At 40.6% G+C, this 24,037-nt stretch overlaps 1 protein-coding gene across 6 annotated transcripts in view; it reads right to left on the reverse strand.

The window, feature by feature from the left end:
• Positions 1-23,246, reverse strand: part of CNOT1 (CCR4-NOT transcription complex subunit 1) — a 100,368-nt gene extending 77,122 nt beyond the window's left edge. For all 6 annotated transcript variants that reach the window (XM_082677367.1, XM_082677365.1, XM_082677369.1 and 3 more), the window contains exon 1: positions 23,154-23,246. The gene's annotated coding sequence lies outside the window, so the exon portion shown is untranslated. The remainder of the gene's footprint in view (positions 1-23,153) is intronic.
• Between the last annotated feature and the right edge of the window lie 791 nt (positions 23,247-24,037).

A 24,037-nucleotide genomic window follows, 5' to 3' on the forward strand; every position in this document is an offset into this window, starting at 1 on the left:
ATCCTGTGCTCAAAACCCTCCACTGACTCAGAATGGAAGCCTGAGCCCTTATAATGGCCTATGAACGAACGCAACTTGATGGAACCTAGCCACCGGTACTCTTCTGGCCTTCCTCTTCTTCACTCCCCCTTGCTCAATCCCCTTTAGCTACAATGGCCTCCTTGCTGCTTCTCCAGCACACTCTCACCTTAGATGCCTCTGCCTGGAATCCTCTTCTTCCAGATACCCAGATGGCTAACTACCTCACTTCTTCAAGTCTACACAAATGTCACCTTCTCAGTGAGGATCACCCTGACCACAAAATTGCAACCCCCACCCTTTTTTCCACATTACATCACCAAACATGGGTAACATTTATATTTGCCCATCTCCTCATATGTAAATTCCATGAAGGCAGTGATCATAATTGTCTATTGTTCACCAACTTATTACAAGCACTACATAGTAGGAGCTCACTACATATTTGAAGAGCTGTAAACTGAAGCTTAGGATTTTGCAACCTATATTTTGACTCTACCAAAAGGCATGGAAACCCACTGAAATTTTCCTAGTCAGAAATAACAATCACACGAGAGGAAATAACAATCACATGAGAGTAAATAACAGATGATTTTTAATTTAATTGCCTCAGTAGCATACACTATCAAGTTGTTAAGACCCTTCTAAGTAACCTTTAGCATCATAATGTGTATATATAAATTGAGTCACAATGTTTTATAGAACATGTTTCTTGAAATATGTTAAATGCAAAGCTATAAAGTGACTATTCAACAGCTTTCCACTAAAATGTTTAGATGTTAAATTCTTTCAAGATCACTAAATTTGAGATTCCAAGATATTCCTTAACTGTAAGGAATTTGTGGCCCAGGAGCATTCTATTTGTATATGCAGTGCCTAGTATTGGTCTCCATAATACACCAGGGACTCAGAGACTTTAAATAATTAATTTCCTATCAAGGCAAAGTCTTAAAGAACAGTTCAAAAACAGCTACCACTTCAATAGGCCTCCTTATCTTCATTATTAAAAATGTACACAGGCATAGTCTTCCAAAACCCCAAAGGACTTGTTATCACAGAGCTGGGATTTCAACAGTGGAAACAATAATAGCAACAATCTTGCAACAAAAAAACTAAATCCTTCCAAGCAGTAATTCTACTACTGTTATTCCCCCCAGCATTTCTCAATTTAACACTATGAATGAAAGGGCACTGACATTTGACAGCAATATACTATAAGACAGCTGTTACCTGAACAGTGATAACAAAAAATCTCCCAAAGATATGGTTGTATAAAAAGTAAAACAGCAATTCTGGAAGACTGTTTGAATGTGTTCTCAGTATTTTTCCTAATATTTAAAATTTTAGAAACAATCTATATATCCGTCAGTGAAGAATTATCTACCTACATGCAATGGAATCCCACCCAACATGTGAAAGACATTTAAAACGCAGTTTTGCTGTAAACATTCACTACACACTGGAAAATGAAAGAAAGCTTATAAAATGGTATGTAGACGTCCAACTTATGTAAAATTACTTCACATTTTAACTGGAGAACACTACACAGTATTACAAATTGTTTCCTAAACACCCAATCTAAGGAATACAGAAGCAGTTGTGGTTTATAGCTAATCCTCTAAGTGTTATGTAAAAGAATACCCATGACACTGACTGAAAAGCTGCAGTACTCTGAACAGCATGATCCCATCCCATAAACACATCCATGTTAACATGTGCAAAAAAATAAGCTCTAGATTAACAGAGATTACAGAGAGGATTTCACTTAAAATTCCATTTTTACAGAAGTCCAAGAAATCTATACACTTCATACATGTAACATATGCACAATGTTATTCACTGCAGCAATATTTATCACAGCAAAGGAATGGCCGTGAGTTAGTGACTGGTGAATAAACATCTTGGACTATGTACAAAATAGTCTACCCTTTGTTTAAGCTTTAATTTCTATATATATGCTACTTTTTGTTTTGTATATATGCATACATATATGTAGTTGCTTTTTTGCAAAAAATACACAGGAAAGATCAGACATAAACTAATAAAAAGTTACCTATACTGGAGTGGGTGAGAACTGGGTAGATGACATAGAAATCATAACAAAAATTCACAGATTGTATCTTTTATATGGTTTTGACTTTTGAACCATATTTACGTTTGAAATTTAATTAAATAAGATAAAAACTAATATCAAGCACAAAGAATGAACTGGAATATCAAGCTGATAACAAAGAACACAGTGAAAACAAATATTTCAAGTAACTACTGAACACAGTATCTGAACAACCCTTGATGTACAGTGGGATATATTTTTAAGGACAGAGAAAATTCAAAGAAATTTGACTCAATAAGCTTACTGTTAGCAATAATATTTCATTGCAATTTTAAGCTACTTTTATATATTACTGGATACAGCAAATAAATTAATAGGAATCCAGATTCAGTGCAGATCAATGTAGTAAAGATGAAACTTTTAAAAACCTGAAATATTTTATTCAAAATAGAAGTATCAACAGGAACTCATTTTTAAAATTTCCTAATTGAGTCTAATAAAACATACTAGATTGTACAATAAAAACTACAAAACTGTTTAAAGAAATCAATAGAAAGATGACAGGAACAGGGGACATTCCCTGGTGGTGCAGTGGTTAAGAATCCGCCTGCCAGTGCAGGGGCCACGGGTTCAAGCCCTGGTCCAGGAAGATCCCACATGCCGTGGAGCAACTAAGCCCTTGTGCCACAACTACTGAGCCCATGTGCCACAATTACTGAAGCCCGCACACCTAGAGCCTGTGCTCTGCAACGGGAGAAGCCACCGCAATGAGAAGCCTGCGCACCACAACGAAGAGTAGCCCCCACTCGCTACAACTAGAGAAAGCCCGTGCGCAGCAACCAAGATCCAATGCAGCCAAAAATAAATAAATAAGTAAACTTTAAAAAAAGACAGGAACAAATGGAAGGACATTCCATGTTCATGCATTGAAAGAGTTAATATTGTTAAAATGTCCCGGCTACCCAAAGCCATCTACAGATTCAACACAATCCTTATCAAAATTCCAATGCATTTTCCATAGGGGGGGAAAAAAAAATCCTAATTTTTTTTTTTTTTTTTTTTGGCGGTACGCGGGCCTCTCACTGTTGTGGCCTCTCCCGTTGCAGAGCACGCTCAGCGGCCATGGCTCATGTGCCTAGACGCTCCGTGGCATGTGGGATCTTCCCGAACAGGGGCACGAACCCGTATCCCCTCCATCAGCAGGCAGACTCTCAACCACTGCGCCACCAGGGAAGCCCAAAAAATCCTAAAATTTTTATGAAACCACAAAAGATCCTGAATAGCCAAAGCAATCATAAAAAAGAAAAAAACCAGGGACTTCCCTGGTGGCACAGTGGTTAAGAATCTGCCTGCCAATGCAGGGGACACGGGTTCAAGCCCTGGTCTGGGAAGATTCCACATGCCGTGGAGCAACTAAGTCCATGCGCCACAACTACTGAGCCTGAGCCTGCGCTCTAGAGCCCGCAAGCCACAACTACTGAGCCCACGTGCCTAGGGCCTGTGCTCTGCAACAAGAGAAGCCACAATGAGAAGCCCACGCAAACCACAACGAAGAGTAGCCCCTGCTCGGTGCAATTAGAGAAAGCACTCACGCAGCAATGAAGACCCAACGTGGCCAAAAATAAATAAATTTATTTATTAAAAAAAAGAGAACCTACAGAAAGGGAGAGAATATTTGCAAACCATGTATCAGATAAGGGGTTAATATTCAAAGTTCATAAAGAACTCATTCAACTCAATAACACAAAAACAAAACACATGTGATTTAAAAATGGGCAGAGGAACTAAGTAGACAAAGATGACATCACAATAGCCAACAGGTACATTAAAACTCTAATCCTCAGGGAAATGCAAATCAAAACCACGGTATCACCTCACACCTGTAAGAATGGCTATCAATAGGAAGACAAGAGGTTAAGTGTTGGCAAGGATGTGTAGGAAAGGGAACCCCTATGCACTGTTCGTGGGATTATAAACTGGTTCAGTCACTATGGAGAACAATGTGGAGGTTCCTCAAAAAATTAAAAACTACCATACAATCCAACAATCCCACTTCTGCATATACATCCAAAGATGAAAATAGGTTATCAAAGAGATATCTGTACTCCCATGTTTATTGCAGTATTATTCACAATAGCCAACATATGGAAACAACCTAAGTGTCCATCAATGGATGAACGTATAAAGATGCAGGATATACAGCGGACCCTTGAATGACACAGGTTTGAACTACGTGGGTCCACCTATACGCAGGTTTTGTCAGTAAATATGTACTATGGCACTACACAATCTGTGGTTAGATGTGGAACTGCACATAATGACACCAACTGTAAAGTTATATGTGGGAACTGATGCCCCTAATTCCACATTGTTCAAGAGTCAACTGTATACAATGGAATTCTATTCAGCCATGAGGGGGAAAAAACATCCTGCCATATGCTGTAACATGGTTGGGTCCTGAGGACATTATGCTAAGTGAGATGAGTCAGACAAAGACCATGACTTCCCTTCTATTCCACAAAGAACCTCCCCCCCACCTAACTTATAGATACAGAGAGGTGATAACTGATTGATGGTTTCCAGAGGTATGCATGTATTAAATTTTTATGTGAAGGTGGTCAAAAGGTACAAGATTCCAGTTATAAAGTAAATAAGTCCTGGGGATGTAATGTACAACATCTAGAATGTACAACTTTTAGAATAAATCTTGAAAGTCAGGAAAAAAGGAAAAAACAGATTTTTTCATAACTCTGTGTGGTGATGTTTAGATTTATTGTGATCATTTTGAAATATATGCAAATTTCAAATCATTATGTTGTACACCTGAAACTAATATAGTATGTTGAGCATCTTAATAAAAAAATAAATTAAGGGACTTCCCTGGTGGCGCAGTGGTTAAGAATCCACCTGCCAGCCAATGCAGGGGACACGGGTTCGAGTCCTGGTCCGGGAAGATCCCACATGCCGTGGAGCAACTAAGCCCACGTGCCAAAACTACTGAGCCTGTGCTCTAGAGCCTACAAGCCACAACTACTGAGCCCATGCGCCGCAACTACTGAAGCCTGTGTGCCTAGAGCCCGTGCTCCACAACAAGAGAAGCCAACGCAAAGAAAAGCCTGTGCGCTGCAATGAAGACCCAGAGCAGCCAAAAATAAATAAATAAAATAAATTTATTTAAAAATTAATTAATTAAAATGTAAAAAAAATTGAACTTGAAAAAACCAAGTGGAATGGTGGTTACCAGGGGTGGGGGACTGGGTGTTTAAAGGTACACACTTGCAACTAGTAGATAAATAAGTCCTGGAGATCTAATACATAGTACAGTGATTACACACAACAAAACTGTATTATAAACATTAAATCTGCTAAGATCTTAACTGTCCCCACCACTAGAAGAAAGGATGATAATTATACATTGATAGAGGTGTTAGCTAACAGTACAATGGCAATCATATTGCAATATAAATGTATCAAATCAATGTGTTATACACCTTAAATGATACCCCAAAAGCAATGAGCCCATCTAACTTCTGGATCATGGTTTCTAAATACTAAAAAGAACCAAGGTTCCTTGGAGATATGACTAACAAGGAAGATGCAAGGTGAGTTTGGCTCATCCTATGACAAAAATAGGAAACACTTAAAAATTTCGTCAGAGAGAAATGAGCCAATTAAAAGGATTCTTCTAATTTTGGGTCTATCTGAGCACCAAAAGGAACTTATAAGCAATGTTTCTATAATCTTCCCTAAATGCAGCATCATTTAGAAATGCTTGAGGGAACAAAACATAGAAATAATCTGGTGATTTTACTATTGCCAATCTGTATACTCTAAATTGTTAATTTATCTCAAACATATATATTTTTGAATCCACACACACTGGTGATCAAGTTTACTTTTTGCAGCGACAAATTTCTTTCTACGAATTCTAAGTTGTTCATATGTGTGCAGATGAAGAAAATTCCAAACAGTTAAGCATCCTGACATAAACAGAAGATTAAATGAAAATGTGTTACCTAAATCTGAAATTTCAGTAAGCCACTATGGATAAAAGTTCCTTCCAATAAATCATAGGGTAAAAAAATTGACTACAACTATAATACAGTGAATAAGAATCCCTAAATCCATGATTATACTTAAAGAGGAAGGACAAGATGCACCAGAAAGGTGCTGGCTAACAAATTTAGAAAGTATAAAAGAAAAAGAAAGTTACCATTGTGTAATACCCCTGACCAGTATAAAAACTGATTCAGGCAAGAATCACCAATGCCTAAAAATCCTCAGGTGGGACATTTGTACAGTATTACCCACTAATTACAAAGGGAAAGAAATGTTCCTCTACCATAGAGATATGACTGTCACTACCTTAAGTAAATGATCAAGTTACTAATGGTGAGACTACCCAACAAATGTGCCTACTGATGTGTTGCAATGTGAAGTGTCACTTTGGAGTATTCTTGCCAAAGATGGCTAACATAAACCTAACCACACCTCTACACCTATCAATTCACAGGAAATAAAGGGTTTAAGGAACAAGTTTAACTATACATGAGAACCTAATCAGACAAATCCAAGTGTTGGATTATTCTACCAGACCACTGGCCTACACTCGCGAGCCAGAAAGTCAGGAAGAGAGAGGAGAAAGTGGGGTCTGTTCTAGATTACAAAACCAAAATGAAAACGTTTAACGTGAACAGTAATCTGAGCTTGATTCAAAAAAGCTATAAAAGGGTGGTCCAGTGATTAAGACTCCACGCTCCCAATGCAAGGGGCCCAGCCAGGTTCGATCCCTGGTCAGGGAACTAGATCCCACATGCCGCAACTAAGAGACCACGTGCCCTCAACTAAGACCTGCCGCAGCCAAATAAATAAATAAATATTTTTTTAAAAAGCTACAAAAGATATTCTTGAGGCATCTGGGGAAGTTTTTAAACTGACTGGATATTATAAAAGTATTTAATATTCTGGGAGGGATAAATTGGGAGACCGGGATTGACATATACACACTACTATATACAAAAAAGGTCACTAATAAGGACTTACTGTATAGCACAGGGAACTCTACTCAACATTCTGTAATGGCCTATATGGGAAAGGAATAAGTGGATATATGTATGTGTATAACTGATTCACTTTGATGTATACCTGAAACTAACACAACATTGTAAATCAACTATACTCTAATATAAGGTTTTTTAAGTATTTAATATTCTTAGATGTAGTATGACTATGCCAGAAAGTCTTAACTTGTAGGAGATACATGCCGAAACATCTGGGATCAAATACTTCAGTAAAAATATAAAAATATAGAGAAAATAAACATGGCAAAACGTTAACTGTTTAATCTAGGAAGAAGTTATGGGATTGTTCACTGTATTATTCTTTGCATTTTTCTGTACGTGTGAAATTTTTCTTAACAAAACTGAGGATGGGGGCATGTATTACCTTTATAATTTAAAGCAGGAATTACAAGCACGTGATAGGATTTCCAAAAATTCACTTTGTACTCAAGTGTATTTTAATTTTTACAAGTATATGGTAATTTTTACAAAATGAAAATTTAGGCTAAGTTTAAGCAATTTTTAAAATAATTCAAAATTTAAAGCCATAATACCAGTAACTACACATAACACAAGGGTAAATGACCTTGAATAAGTGATGAACCTCTATGCTTCCCCCTCCCCATTGGTAAAATTAGGCCTCAACTATATCACAGCTTTCCCAAAGGGTTTATCTTTAAGAGGCAGGAGGTGTAGCAGGGATAAGGATCTCCTAAGCCCTCAAGGTAACAACAGGAGGTATCCATTACAAGCACAGTGGATGATGCTCTATCACCTCAACATCAGCTTTAACAGCTAGCTAAAAAGTAAGCAACTATCAAATCTTTTCAGTGGAGCTGATGGAGAAGTTTACAAACCACATGCTAAAGGAGTACAGCCAGGCAGACCAAATTGGTACTGACTGGTCCAGAGTGATGATATGGTAAAGCTGAGTGGTTGGCTTCTGACAGGAGCAATTAATACCCTTAAATCTCTTGTCTTCTCTGTTAAAGTGGCATCCAAGACAGCTGCAATGCTGCTATGCACACAAACTCTCAAATTAAAGCTTCATCTTTACTTTCACATCATTTTTAATGTTGGGCTCAAAATACATTCACATTTTTCTAAAGGTATTACATTTTGTCAATAAAAAAGGATGAGCCTTGGGCTTCCCTGGTGGCGCAGTAGTTGACAGTCTGCCTGCCGATGCAGGGGACACGGGTTCATGCCCCGGTCCGGGAAGATCCCACGTGCCGCAGAGCGGCTGGGCCTGTGAGCCATGACCGCTGAGCCTGCGCGTGCTCCGCAACGGGAGAGGCCCAACAGTGAGAGGCCCGCGTACTGCAAAAAGGCTCGGGAAAAAAAAAGCTCGAAAAAATGTTTTAAATGTATCACATATTTATTTATGCAAATGAGGCTTCTCTTTGATGATGACTGTCAACAATTTGGAGACTGTTAAAATGTATGTAGCCTTTTCAAGCATAAAACCGACATAAACCTGATTACAGAAACAAGCTCAAATTCATTAAACTTTGAAAATATTTTTAATTGAAGAAGTTTACTATTATCATCCCTTATTTTATCAGGATTATGCAAAATGTCAAATGCTCCTTTTCCATTTCGCTCCAGTGTACCATAAAAATCATCTGCTAGAGGTGGCCCTCCTATTAATTCAAACATTTGAGCCTAACCATATACCATGTACATAACTTTAGATGCTATAGAAAACACAAAAGTAAACACTGATCTCAAGGGGCTTAACAGAATACATAATTTACTGTAATGCTTGCAACTAAGGCAACTGTATATAAGAACTGGGAGAAGAAAGAGAGGTATTTAAAATGCTGATTCCTGGGAATTCCCTGGCTATTCAGTGTTTAGGACTCTGAGCTTTCACTGCCGTGGGCAGGGGTTCAATCCTTGGTCAGGGAACTAAGATCCTGCAAGCTATGCAGCATGGCCAAAAAAAAATAATTAAAAAATTAAAAGTAAATAAAATGCTGATTCCTAAGCATTACCCTACACCAAAAGAGTCAAAATCTTTAGGGAAAGACAACAGGACACTGCATTTTAAACTCTGGAGGTGGGCTTCCCTGGTGGCGCAGTGGTTGAGAGTCCGCCTGCCGATGCAGATGACACGGGTTCGTGCCTGGGTCCGGGAAGATCCCACATGCCGCGGAGTGGCTGGGCCCGGGAGCCATGGCCGCTGACCCTACGCAGGCTGAGCCTCTGCAACTGAGCCTCCGCAACACGAGAGGCCACAACAGTGAGAGGCCTGCAGAACCGCAAACAAAACAAAACAAAAAACTCTGGAGGTGATTCTTATGCATTTTAAAGTTAGAAAACCACTGACTTTACAAATAGCTCTGGGATTAGTTTAAGAAAAGTATAGCTTGAGGCAACCTCTTGCTACTAAGATAAGGAAAGCCCCTCCCACTGATTCCTTTTTCTCCCCTTTATTTCTTTCAGCTGGACCAAAGACATGTCTAAAGACACTTTGGTTTCCCATAGCAACCTTAATAGTTACCACCTAACTTGCTCTAGGTTTAAGTACCAATAGGTACTTTAAGAAGCCAAATAGACCAGACCAAAGGCTATCAGTTTATTGAACCCCCAACTTCCAGTATTAAAAATACATAGAATTCTGAGGTCTACTAATACCAAAGTCTGACTTTGAAAATTCCCAAGTCTTAAAAGTAGCATCCTGATTAGAAGAAGCTGAGTTGAGCCTTCTTCTCTCATTCATTTTCTCCAATTATGGAAATGTTCCACAACAGCACTGTTCAATGTGGCAGCTACTAACCACATGTGGCTACTTGAAATGTGGCTAGGGTGACTGAATTTTTAATATTTTACTTAATTTTAACTAATCTTAGTATAAAATTAGGGACTTCCCTGGCGGTCCAGTGGTTAAGACTCCACGCTTCCAATGCAGGGGGCTCAGGTTCAATCCTGGTTGGGGAATTAAAATACCACATGCGTTGTGGTGTGGCCAAAAAAAAAAAAGGCCACATGTGGGTACTGTTACCATAATTGACAAAGTTGCAAAGTACTAATGGCCCATATAAATCAGGGAAAAGTATGTACTCTAGCATCCAGAAGCAACCATTACTAATTTTCCCAGATGTCCCACTTCTTCCTTTGGTTTTAAGAGAGCTCACTACTTTCTACAGAACTTCATGACCAACTAAGCACTAACTTAAAACAAAATACATACCCTGATATTTAATATTCCTCCAGGAGGCAGGGACTCTAGATTTACACTGCACAGTTCCAAGCCATTCATCCAAAATGTTGGCTCACTTATTAAAATTTCAGTTATAATTACTGTGTACATAATAGGATAACTTATAGGAGCATAATCACAACAAACACTTAAATACTAGAATTGTTCTAAGCATTTTACATACAGTTGACCCTTAAACAGGGGTTTGAAATGAGAGGATCCACTTATTCGTGGATTTTTTCAATACAGTACTACATCCAAAGTTGTTTGAATCTATGGATAAAAAGAGCCAACTGTAAAGTTACCCGTGAAATTTTGACTTCAAAGCTGTTGGTGCTCCACCTCTCATGCTATTCAAGGGTCAACTATATTAGTTTATTTAAACCTGATAACTCGTTGAGGAAGATATTATCTCAACTTTAAAGTTTAACTGGCAGCTACTAATACAGTTGTGAAGACATGATAATAATAGAGCAATAGATGTATGATTTTTAAAACTTGTATTATAACTTCAAAATCAATATTTTAAAGAGTCTAATTGTTTTGGGGTTCTTTTTTGTGTTTTTTTTTGGCTGTGTTAAGTCTTCGTTGCTGCGCGCGGGCTTTCTCTAGTTGCTTCATTGCGGTGCGCAGGCTTCTCACTGCAGTGGCTTCTGTTGCGGAGCATGGGCTCTAGGCACGTGGGCTTAGTAGTTGTGGCACACTGGCTTAGGCCGGCTTAGCTGCTCCACAGCATGTGGGATCTTCCCAGACCAGAGATCGAACCTGTGTCCTCCTGCATTGGCAGGCAAATTCTTAACCACTGTGCCACCAGGGAAGTCCCTAACTTTTAATGCCATTTCCTGATATAAATATCTCCAACCTTACAGAAAGTGATGAATAGTAAGAGCTTTAGGTCCCTAAACCCCCATCTCTGCACTTTGTCTTTTAACTCATTTCTTTTTCATCCAGGAAATGACCAACTCTTTATTTTTTTAAGATTTACTTTATTATTTATTTAATTTATTTTTTGGCTGCTTAGAGTCTTAGTTGCGGCACGTGGGATCTTCCGCTGAGGCATGCAGGATCTTTTGTTGCGGCGCGCGGGCTTCTCTTCCGTGGCGTGTGGGTTTTCTCTCTAGTTGTGGCGGGCAGGATCCAAGGTGCATGGGCTCTGTAGTTGTGGTGCGCAGGTTCCAGAGCATGTGGTCCCTGTAGTTTGCGGCACACAGACTCCCTAGTTGAGGCCTGCGAGCTCAGTGGCCCCGAGGCATGTGGGATCTTAGTTCCCTGACCAGGGATCCAACCCACGTCCCCTGCTTTGCAAGGTGGGTTCTTTACCACTGGACCACCAGGGAAGTCCCAGACCAACTGTTTAAAATGTATCAGCTGAGAACTGCCTAGGTATCCATCAAAAGGGCACTGGTTAAGTAAATCATAAAATGGAATATCATTTAACGCTAATAAAAAGAAGCTAGAAAGGTTGGAAATATCTATTAGGGTTTTTAAAAGCAAGTGACATGTTGTATGTATGTCCTTATACGCAGAGTATCTAGAAGGATACAAACAGTAACCATAAATGAAAAGTTAGATGAAAGAAGCTGAAAAGGAAATTGAACTTTTTTCCCCCACTGATAGAAAAGTAATTTTAGGGCTTCCCTGGTGGTGCAGTGGTTAAGAATCTGCCTGCCAATGCAGGGAACATGGGTTCGAGCCCTGGTCCGGGAAGATCTCACATGCCACGGAGCACCTAAGCTTGTGTGCCACAACTACTGAACCTGCGCTCTAGAGCCCGCAAGCCACAACTACTGAGCCCACTCACAACTACTGAAGCCCATGCACCTAGAGCCCGTGCTCCACAACGAGAAGCCACCGCAATGAGAAGCCCGCACACTGCAACAAAGAGTAGCCCCAGCTCGCCGCAACTAGAGAAAGCCCGCGCGCAGCAACCAAGACCCAACGCAGCCAAAAAAAAAGAGAGAGAAAAGAAAACTTAGGTCAATAAAGTTTGTTTGTTTGCATATTCTAAGGTTCTCTATACAGAATCCCAATCTATAGAGGTCTGAACCTCAGTCACTGTGCAGAAGAGTTAATTTAACATAGAAGGCCTGAGGCTGCTATACTTAGGAAGGCTTGCCAGGTTGGCTCTTGGCCGGTGTCAGAATTTGGATTTTGAGAGAACGAACTCCCACTCCCAGAACTAATAAGAGTGGCTCACTGTGCCTAAACTGTACCCAAAAACGTGGTTTATGTTGAACACCTGCTTTCCCTCTGGGAACCTGGAATTTTGCTATGTGGTAGGCAGAAGGTGCCTACATGACCAACCTAGGCACTGAGTTTCTAATAAGCTTCCCTGCCAGGAGGCATTTCATACACATATGCTGTCACAATTGCTGGAGGAATTAAGTAGGTCCTGTGTGACTCCACTGGGAGAGGCACTAGAAGAGGCTCATGCTTGGGAGAATGAGCCTAGTTTTCTCTGGACTCCACCCCACATGCATTTTCCCTTTCCTGATTTTGCTTTGTATCCTTTTGCTGTAATAAATCATAACCCTGAGTACAACCATATGCCAAGTCCTGTGAGTCCTTCTAGTGACTGAACCTGAACCTGGGGATGGTAGTCCTGGGGGACCCCCCCACACACTCATCCTGTTACTAGCCAAGAGGAAAAGCCTTCTGAAGGTAACTGGGACTCATTTTGTGGGTTTCTTCTCTAGTATGTGCAGAATCCATTTCAGAATTTTGCATTTTATCATAAAGACAATCCTGGAAGCTATTTGGATTGCCTTAGATATGTTTTAGGGAATAGGGAAGTGGCAGAGTCTGATTAGATAATCATCAAATCTGTTTCCTCTTCCTGGATAAACAGCTAGACTATATTTCTCAGCCTCTTGCACAGGTGTGGCCAACAAACTAAGTTATACCCAATGAAATGTAGGCCAAATATGATACCAGCCACTGGTCCATAAAACCTCCTACTCACGACCCTCTGGTTCTTTCACCAAGCACCAGCTATGAACAGAACTCCTAACACCTAGAGGAGGGTGGCACCAAAAGATGGAAGGAGTCTCGGTTCTTGAATTACTGCATAGAAGGTAACCTAAATGAACACTCTCAATGAAAGTTATCTGAGGAAAGTTATCTGAGTATAAACGTCTACTTTGCTAAGCCACTGATACCTTGGGGTTGTTTGTTACAACCCTAGCCTGCTTTTGCCTACCAAAAGAAGACATGATTGGGTGAAAACTTTTAGAAGTTACTCTTGACAATGTGAAACACTGAGAAAGAAGAGTAGGTCACAGAGAAATTAAGACTATCAGTGGGAAAAAGAAGTGAATGCACTCAAGAGGGAACTGCAAGGATTCTAAAACTGTGAAGAATAAGGAAAGAAGTGAATAAAGAGAAGGAATCAAACACACCTTTCCAGACTAAGCAGCTGGGTTCCACTCACTCCTGACATGAAACAACTGAGGAAGACAAAGTGTGAAGGGCAAGAAAGATAATAAGGCATGCCTTGAGTAAAGCGTACAGATGAAATCCACTGGGCAGTTAGATTTACAGTCTGGAGCATGGAAAGTGTGGGCTGCTAATAACACATCTCAGTGTCATCAACATATAGATGATAGCATGGGAGAACTATAGAAATGAGAATAAGAGAGGGCCTATAGAGTAGCAGTTCCCCAACCTTTTTTGGCACCAGGGACCAGTTTTATGGAAGACAATTTTTCTACTGGGGGGCGGGGGGGATGGTTCGGGCAGTAATTTTGAGCAAAGGTTCAGGTGGTAATGCGAGCTATGATGGGGAGAAGCAGATGAAGCTTCTCTCACTTGCCCACCACTCAACTCCTGCTGTGTGGTGGGGAGGGGTTGGGGACCCCTGCTATAGAGAGTCCTAAGGAAGCTTAGCACTTAAGGGAAGGTGAAAAAAAACAACCCAAAACAGAGGAACTCAAAAACTAAAAACAGGGACTTCCCTGGTGTGCAGTGGTTAAGACTCTGAGCTCCCAAATGCCGAGGACCCGGTTCGACCCCTGGTCAGGGAACTAGATTCCACATGCATGCTGCAACTAAGGAGCCCACATGCCTGCCTGCGTGCCACAACTAAGGAGCCCAGGAGCTGCAACTAAGACCTGGCACAACCAAATAAATAAATATTACCAAAAAAAAAAAAAACCCTAAATACAGAACTACTATATGATCCAGCAATTCCACTCCCAGGTATATGTCAGAAGAAAATTAAAACACTAGTTCGAAAAGATACATGCACCTCAATGCACATAGCAGCATTATTTATAACAGCCAAGATATGGAAGCAATGTAAGTGTCCATCAACGGAGGAATATATAAAGTAGATGTGCCCATTTATATACACACACATATAAAATGGACTATTACTCAGGCATAAAAAAAATGAGGGACTTCCCTGGTGGTCCAGTGGTTAAGACTCCATGCTCCCACTGCTGGGGGTGTGGGTTCAATCCCTGGTCGGGGAGCTAAGATCCCACATGCCATGTGGCTCAACCAAAAAAAAAAAAAAAGAAATTCTGCCATTTGCAACAACGTGGATGGACCTACAGGGTATTATGCTTAGTGGAGTCAAAGACAAATACTGTATGCTATCTTATATGTGAAATCTTAAAAAAAACACAAATGAATATAACAAAACAGAAACAGATTCACAGACAGAACAAACTAGTGGTTAAAGGTTGGAGACGGATGGGAGAAGGGGCAAGACAGGGGCAAGAGATTAAAAGGTACAAGCTACTATGTATAAAATAAATAAGCTCTAAGGATATATTGTACAGCACAGGGAATACAGCCAATATTTTACAGTAATTTTAAATAGAGTATAACCTCTAAAAACATTGAATCACTACGTTGTACACCTGAAACTCATATAACATTGTAAATCAACTATACTTCAATAAGAAAAAAACAAAGGAAGTCAAAAAGGGAAATAAAGAGTGGACAGAGAGGTGGAAGAAACAGTGATTAATATCAGAAACCAAGGAGAGTCCTCTTCTTAATGGTAATAAGTAAAACCTAGAAACAGATAGCATCCCTAAGAGAGCTCCAAGGAAGAATCTTTGTCCACTGTGGTAGGCAGCCTCTAAAATAACCCCAATGATCCCTGCCTAATATTTACTTACACCTTTAAGTAATCTGCTCCCCTTAAGTGTGGGCTGGACCTTAAACGTGGCTTCAAAATAAGAGAACAGAAAGCCATTTCCAAGATTAAGTTACAAGAAGACTGACTTCTGTCTGGTTTACCTCTCTCCGAGCCTGTGCTCTGACAGAAAGAAGCAAGCAGTCATGTTGTGAGTAACCCTGTGGAGAGGGCAATGTGGCACAGAACTGATATGTCCCAAACAATAGCCGGCAAGGATCTGAGACCTGCCAACTGCTACATGAGTAAGCTTGTACCCTTCAGACCCTTCTCACTACCCTTCAGACATGAGATGAGTATGGCCTGTGAATACTTGCACTGCAACTTTGTGAGAGACACTGAGTCAGAAGCATCTAGCCAGGTTGTGCCTGTGAAATAATAAAAAGCAAAGAAGCTTTAAACAGCTAAATTTGGAGGTCATTTGTTGTACAGCAACTGATAACTAATACATCCGTAATAGTCTATGAAAACCATGGGGGAGAGACCTTATGACATACATTTGGCAGTATAAAAAAAAAAAGAAACTATTATAAATTATCAGAATTACCAACTAGGAGATCCCTAATACCTTCAAGACCGGGACGTTAGTGGTCAGGAGGACAAAACCATAAGGTAATAAGACCAGGGCCTAGCTCAAGCCCCAGCCCCTCTGAAACCTTCCAAACACATCAGATTGTCTACAGGTTGATGTGCTGATCTACCTTCCCTTCCCTTCAGTATGCATGACACATACTGTTAAAATTTAATCACACTGTTCTCTATTGTTTCATGTGTATTATCCCTTTCATCAGTGCCTGGGGACATACTTTGGGTTTATTCCCTATCTCTTCTTTGCCACCACTCCCAACCAAACAACCAGCTTTGAGGGCATCAAAAATTTTCCATAACCCTGCTAAATAAGTCCAATACCATATTCAGTTTCTAGGTCCCTAAAATACAATTTGACTAGACTTAACAGAAAACAAAATGTAGTCGAAGTTTGGTAAATTTCTTCTACCTTCATCACCCATCAAAGGTGGAGATAATTTTCCATAATCTCATTTCAGGTTGGTTTGTCTTTAATTGTGATAGCATCACTATCTTATGTATCACTTACAAACTTTATTTGGCAGTTTTTTTTCTGACATGATACATCCCAATTTCAGAGGTGTTAAAATGTTAAAAATTTCTTTTAGAATCAGTGAAATATGGTATTCCTTTTCCATATGTAGTGTTTTCACATATGCTGTTGTAAAATTAAAATAATTTTAAGTAAACTTGTGACTTACCCCAACAATAGTTGGATAAAAGTTAAGTAAAATAACCCTGACAACAAATATGAACCCCAAAAGGGTATTTATACTGGTATTTATAAACTAGAGGGCAATATCATCTCCAAAAGCATTTTGAAAGGGAGAGCCACTGGTATTCAATGAGAATTAGAGATGCAATAAACATCTTGCAAGGAAGGAGGACAGCACCACCAATAAACTATTCTGCCCAAACATCAATAGTGTCCTTATTGAGAAAACAGCTTTTGCATCCACTTTCTGCAGGTGGGCCCTACATGCAAACACCTCAAGTTTGGCTTCCCACAAAGTTAATACAAAGCCAAGCACAACTTAAATCCACCAAATGGTAGGAAATAGTATATGGCTAATGTGAAGTGGCTACCAAAACTTATCAGAGAAACAGTTTACACACTACTATTATGTATATTAACCTAGTCAAATACTTGTTGAGTACTTACTATGTGTCAGGTATTTGAGATACATCAGTGAACAGCCATGCATACATCCCTGCATTCCCAATGGGGGAAAGAAACAGTAATCATAAAAAATTATCAAGCATTTCAAGAGACACTAAGTACTATGGAAAAATAGCAAGAGTAAAGGTGAACCACACTGGGGGTGAGGAGGGCGGGAGGAGATTGCAAAGTAGGGTGGTCAGAGTAAGCCTTATGGAGAAAGTAGTATTTGAAATTTTAAGGAGCTGAGGGGTTTAGCCATGCACATATCTGAGAGAAGAATGTTCCAGACAGAGGGACTGTCAGTTAATGCAAAGGCTTCCTCAGAGAGTACATGGCATATGTGAGAAAAAGCATGGAGGCCAAGTGTAGGTGAAGTACTTAGTGAGGGGGAGAGTAAAGAGAGTAAGTTGGGGAGAAGGGGGAACATATGAAGAGGTATAGGGCAGGGCTAAATCCTGTAGGTGATAAAAGGACTTTCTTTGGCTTTTAATAAAGACAAATGGAGAATCAATGGGTGGTTTTGAGCAGAAGACACAATATAATTTTTAAAAATATAAGAATCACTCCAGATGATGAACTGAGAATAAACTACAGGGGAGCAAGGGTAGAAAGCAAGGTAGATAATAGCACATTAAGAGGAAATTAGTGACTAAAACCCAAACACAGAAGAACCCTACAAAGCTATACACAAATATCCCCAAACAAGGTTACTATATTAAAGTAAGTTACCATACCAACATTTTGCAGTTGCCAGAATCCTTTGAGGGCTTACTGATTGAAGAAGACAAAAATCAAAATGAAATACTTTCAAGTAATTTTTACATTTTACCTTTGGACAGACAACCTCAACTTCTGTAATCTTTGGTGTAACTGTCTGTTTGAAAAGGGAACAGGAATATTCCTAAAATATCCATGCCATAACAGTGGATATATATACATGGTACACTTACCTCTTCATTACCTAAAGAACAAAAAGCACTAATATGAGTAATCCAAATCAAGGACATCCCCAAATTATGTATTACTGGGCTTAGAAAGGTCTAGTGTAAAACTTTTTTTTAGAACCCAGCTGGCAAGGGATAAGGAAATATTCAAGAACATTATGGTCAACAGGTAATAAATCGGTTTGAAATGAAAGCTTTGCCAAGGATAAAAACAAATGGATCAAGAGTTGACTGGGACTTCCCTGGTGGTCCAGTGGTTAAGACTCTGCACTTCCAGTGCAGGGGGCACGGGTTCGATCCCTGGGGTCAGGGAACTAAGACCCACATGCTGGGCGGTGTGGCCAAAAAAAAGGCAACAGAACCTTAATAGTAACTTTTAAAGCACATTTAATAGCCTTGTGTGGATAGCTTCACAATTTTATTTCACCTTATTTTACTTATTTACTTATTTTTTGGCCACTCAGCATGTGGGATCTTAGTTCCCCAACCAGGGATTGAACCCGCAACCCCTGAAGTGGAAGCACAGAGTCTTAACCACTGGATCGCCAGGGAAGGCACTTCACAATTCTAGAAGAATTACTACAATCTGTACATCAGCATAGTTTAAACAACTGTTAGTATTAGCAAATAACCATCCATTTTTAAAAACTGAAAAAGTGAAAAGAGCCCAAAAAGCATGTTTACTCCAAAATCAGAAAAGAACCAAGTTCTTGATCTGAAATCAACTGACTATTCAGAAGCATCTTCCCAGTAGCATGTGTAAAATTATAAAGCTATACACTATGTATTTAAGATAACTAAAAAATAATAACAGAGAGTACCCTTCTTAGAACTACTTTATCTTAAAACTGTAACTACACCAGAAGAAAACTTACTCAAATTATCTGTCACAATTCAATTTACAGTGCTGAAGAACATTTTAAAACTTAAGTCGCTCCATCCTTTGAAGGCCTCAATGGAAATGCAAGTTTATTACACTGAGGTTAAGTAACGACCATTCCCAATAATTGCAAAAGACTATCTTTTTGTCAGACTAGAGTTTTATATTTTCACACTGAAGAGATGAAAAACTCAAATCTTGTGTCTTGTCCTCCAAAAATAAGTGGTTGATCATAGATTATTCTCACCTTTATGATGAATGATCAGATTCACAGAACTTTTCCTTGTACTGAATAGCAGTACGGAAAGACAGAATCACCATTAGGCTAGAGTAGGAAAACCTGGTCTAACATTAAACTTAAGGAAGTCACCTCACTTTCCTGGGCTTCAATTTCCTACAGATGACACCATAATTCTGTATGACTAGATTTCAAAGTTTAACCTTCTAAAAGATGTCAACAGAATTATAAGTATATAGCTCCAAGAAAAACAGTCTGTGTCCTCAAAAGAAAACCAGAGTGTACTGTTTTCCAAGAACACCATGTTCTATAAATCTACCCAACTGTAACAAATGAAGTATTATTCAATTACCATTCAGGGCAACTGTATGTATATGTTTGGAGGATGGGAGAGTTCTTACCTACTATAAAATGAGACAACTTATAAGGCAATACATGGTAAAGATAAGTGAAACTAGCCAAGAGGAATGTAAGAAATCAATTTTGCTTAGGGAAGTCAGGGAAAAGATTATAGACAGTACATCTGAGTATGAACTGGAATGATGGATAATGTTTTTGTAGATACAGACGATGATATTCCAGATAAAAGGGGCAAAAATGTATTTGGGAACCACTGTGCAACAGTCTTAAATTTAACTAAAGTGTAAGTTGTAATATACTGCTATAAGTAGGGAGGGATCAATACTTACACAATAAGCTCCAGGCCAAAGTACTTGAAAAACTTTGGCGTATAGGATGCCTAGTTTCAAACCAATGATTTAGTAGACAATTTGGCATTAATGTAAAGAATTAACTGTATTCCCAGAATCATTTACAATTAGAACATATTCACATATTACTTATGTAATAAAGAAATCCAATAAACAAATGATGGGGAAAAGATACTGGAGATTAGTTAGAAAGCTACTGCAGAAAAGACAGGGTCTGAAACAAAGGAGTAACTATTCTTATGAGTCTACCAAAAAATTTAAAAGTAACACTGCATTTCAAAACTAAGAGCTCTAAATCCAAGGTGACAAAATTTCAAACAAATTATCTGAAAGGGAAAATGCTGAGCTCTTAATATGAAGTTTAAGAGCAATAAAATGGTGTCTTTCACAATATGCTTTCATTCCATGTTACATTTCATATAATTAGTCCAAAAAACAAAAAAAAACCAAAAAGCACAACAATAAAACCAACACCTCTCCTGCAGACAGTTTAACATCTCATTCAACATTTTAATATAGCCTAGAGGTATATCCTGAGCCTTCCAGCATTAAAGACAGAAATGCATTTTTCCCCCAGAAATGCATTTCTTAAACCTATGCTCCACACTCCCAAAGGCTGCATTTCCTTCAAATCTCAACACAGGATTTCAGATTAAGTCTACACCTCTAATTAGTGACTTCTCAAACAATGCTTTCCAACGAATAATTTGTTTTATTTGCTTTGCTACATTCTTGCAAATGTATGAATGAAAAGTACGGTAAAATTAACTACTGTGTACATATAGGGTGCAAAAGGTTTTGAGCCCATTTTAGCTTTGAAACATGCTTCTGGAAAATTGTGAGCAAACAGAAGAGGAACTGCTGGATCTTTCTTTATATAAGGTCTTAAAATAAGACTCAGTAGGATGCCATTTTGAAACTTCCCAGCAGGAAGTTCAGTTTGATCAGAGGGCTGGTTAAGAAATGCTTCAACTAATAATATGAACTGACTTGAAAGTCAGCTTTGTTCTTTTACAAAAGAATATACCAAATTCATAGCAGGTACTACTTTTGTTAATTCAAGAATCATCAACTTCTCATGAAAAATAAGTGTCTTGAAATATCTGAGCATTCAATTAAAATTATTGTGATAAATTCTCTTCCAAGGTATTGAGTACCAGAGATCTGTTACGTGGTAGAATGAAATAAAGACTCAAGTTCATAAATTTAAATTGGCTAAAAAGCAAGCTTTTCATAACTAGATCAGAATCTAACCAAAAACATACTTGGAAAAAGCAAGGATAATTTGAGATTAGTCTTAAAACATGCTGTCAAGAAATAGGAAGCATTTCCTCTTCTGTCCTCACAATTGTTTTTGCTTTTTTTAATGACTTAACCCAAAGTTAGGAGAACATCACAGTACTTAGCCTGAAAAGATCCATATTAAAGAGATTGGGATTTAAAACCCCAGTAGAAATTTAAGAGACCATAAAGAAAGAAGCTAAGCCAGAGATCCATTCGAGTGAGTTAGGAACCAAAAGCGTTTCAGTTCTGTTCCACCATAATGCCACAAAAGGCTGCCTTAAAACTTCTACGATTACAATCTTAGGCAAGAAAGGGTAATACTTTCAGTTATTGATGGTCAAATCTTGGTGCCCTGATTCTAGACTTAAGTTTCCACGGAAGGACTTGGGCCCCCACTTGTTGAAAAGAGACCAACTCTCTAAACAAGTTTTATCATCATGGGACCTTTTCAGTCAAAGCACAACTATATGTCTAAAACTTTATGTATCATCAGCTCATTTTCTCCTCAGACAAGGTAACAATCTGCAGTGTCCTACAACAGGATTATTTAAACTGATACCATATATCTTATTAATAGCTAAAATACTACACTGCCAATCTTTGGATGGGTAGGAATGTCAACCTGAGCACATTAAACCCAAATACTTCTACACAAACAAGTTTGTTCTTATTCTGTTTGACCTATTTCCTGATTTTGTACGTGTCCAACCATTTTTTCATCCGTGTATCCCTAACTCCTATCAAACGGATTGTCATGAGGCAAATGTTCATAATTTTTTTCGCAAACGGTAATAAACTACACTCACTCAATTATTAACTGGTCAAATAAACTCCCCAAGGCAATCGAATTTTAGAGAAAGAGGGAGACTAAGTGCTATTACTCACTTTCAGGAAAAAAATACTTTTTATTAGAGCCCTAAAAACTGTGATATTTGAATGACTTCAAGGAGCAAAGTTTCTGCTCGAAGTTTACTTTAAACACAACATTTCCAAACCACAGACATCCTAGTGAGGGTACTCCTCTGTGGGAGCCCGGTGGTGTGAAATCTACAGAGGGGGTGGTACTGAAAAAGAACACCTGTGCGTTTGGCCTCACGGCACCCTCTAGTAAGACCTGTAGTAAGTCTCTCTGCCACCAGCGCTGAGGCCTACAAGTGCTCGGCTAGGAAGCGGGCACTGCCTACGGATGAGCGGAACCGCCACTACAGCACAGACACTGGGCCCGGTGGATGGGGGCCGACTTTGGAGACAGAGTGAGCGCCCGGGCGCGCGAGTGGAACAAAACCTGTGGCAAGAAGTAATGAGGAAGTGCTCTCTCCCGCCCGCCCCTCCCACCTGCGGACACCCGAAACACCCGGGATTTGACAACGTGCTGGGGGCGGGGGAGGGGACTGGCAGTTCCAGGTCCGCCCAGAGAAACTGGGAGCCTGTACTCCAAACACGGGCCCCTCGCCCCCGGAGCTAGGCCTCCGGGGCCGATGCCCGCTGCACCCATCCGGCAGTTGAGGAGCTCGTGGGGGTCTGAGAAGGGTGCAGTCCGCGCGAACCGAGGCCCAGCCGCCCCAGCTGCCGCCACCGCCGCCCTCAGAGCCTCCAGGCCCGGGCCGGGGGCCATCCCGGGTCTCATCCCGCGCTCTGCCCTCCGCTTTATGGAGCCTTCGCCTCGGCCTCTTCTCTTCAGAGCCCAAAAACTCTACAGCCGAGGGGAGAGAGTCCGCCCTCTCTCGCCTCTCCACTTCCCCGTCCCGACTGCCCCTCACACAGCGGAGCGCCGGGAAACGCTCCCAGTGGCCCCGGGACCACCCCCGGTCCTTCCCGCATCGGCACCCGCTTTCCGTAGCTGACACCGCCCGCCGGCCCCAGCACCCGACCCCAGCCCACCTCACCTCAGGCGGCTCCGGCGGCGCTGGACACAGGAAACTCCTGGGTCCCCGACTCCGGCTCTCCTCGACCCCTCTTCGGTTAACTCCGCTTGTTTCTCTACAAAATGGCGCCGGAGGTCGCGCGCTCACGTCGCGGCCTTTCCCCTCCCCGTTCCCATTTCATCATTCGCTGGCCGCCCGAGGAGGGAGGGCCCCAGCACCAGCCAATGATCGTACCCCGCCCGTGGCTCCTGCCCAGTCACCGACGGGTGCCCGCGGATTTAAACCAATCACACACTATCACTTGCAGAAGTCAAGGAAGAAACCAGGCTCTTGCTAGCAACTACCAATCCAGACTCCTACTTCGCGGGCTTTGGCCAATTGCCGCTCACCAGTCCCCAGGGACGGGAGTAGGAGCCCTTGCGCCTGCGCTCGAGGCGAGGGCCAATGGAGAGACGCAGATAACTTCGATTTGGGGTTTTACGGACTTCCCACCTGCCCTCGAGGTCGTCGACCAATGGGGGCCTGGCATTGCCTCTGAGAAACAATAAATAAAGGAGAGAGCCCTTAAATCCTCGCCACCTTGCGCGGGCACTACTCTGAGAGGGAAAAACAGTCTTCCGATACTCTCCTTCCTCTTTCGAAGTGTCAAGTCTGGTAGACCACCGGGCTTCCCAATCTTAAACATTTCCCCACCCCCACCCCCACCCTTCTTGTACATTTGGCGGGGAACGCCAGCTCCCAGAAAGCAAGCCAGCCTGTAACTAGAGTGGTGGCGCTTTTGCATCCTGGGATATGTAGTTCCCCCCTCCCCGTTCCTGTCGCAAACGTAGTGCGAGTTCTTCCGTCACTGACTGCGCCCTAGGAGGAGTAATGCGTGCTGGAGAACGTAGTCCCCCAGGTTCCCG

Source organism: Grampus griseus, assembly GCF_964374135.1.
Source record: "Grampus griseus genome assembly, chromosome: 19".
Lineage (NCBI taxonomy): Eukaryota > Metazoa > Chordata > Mammalia > Artiodactyla > Delphinidae > Grampus > Grampus griseus.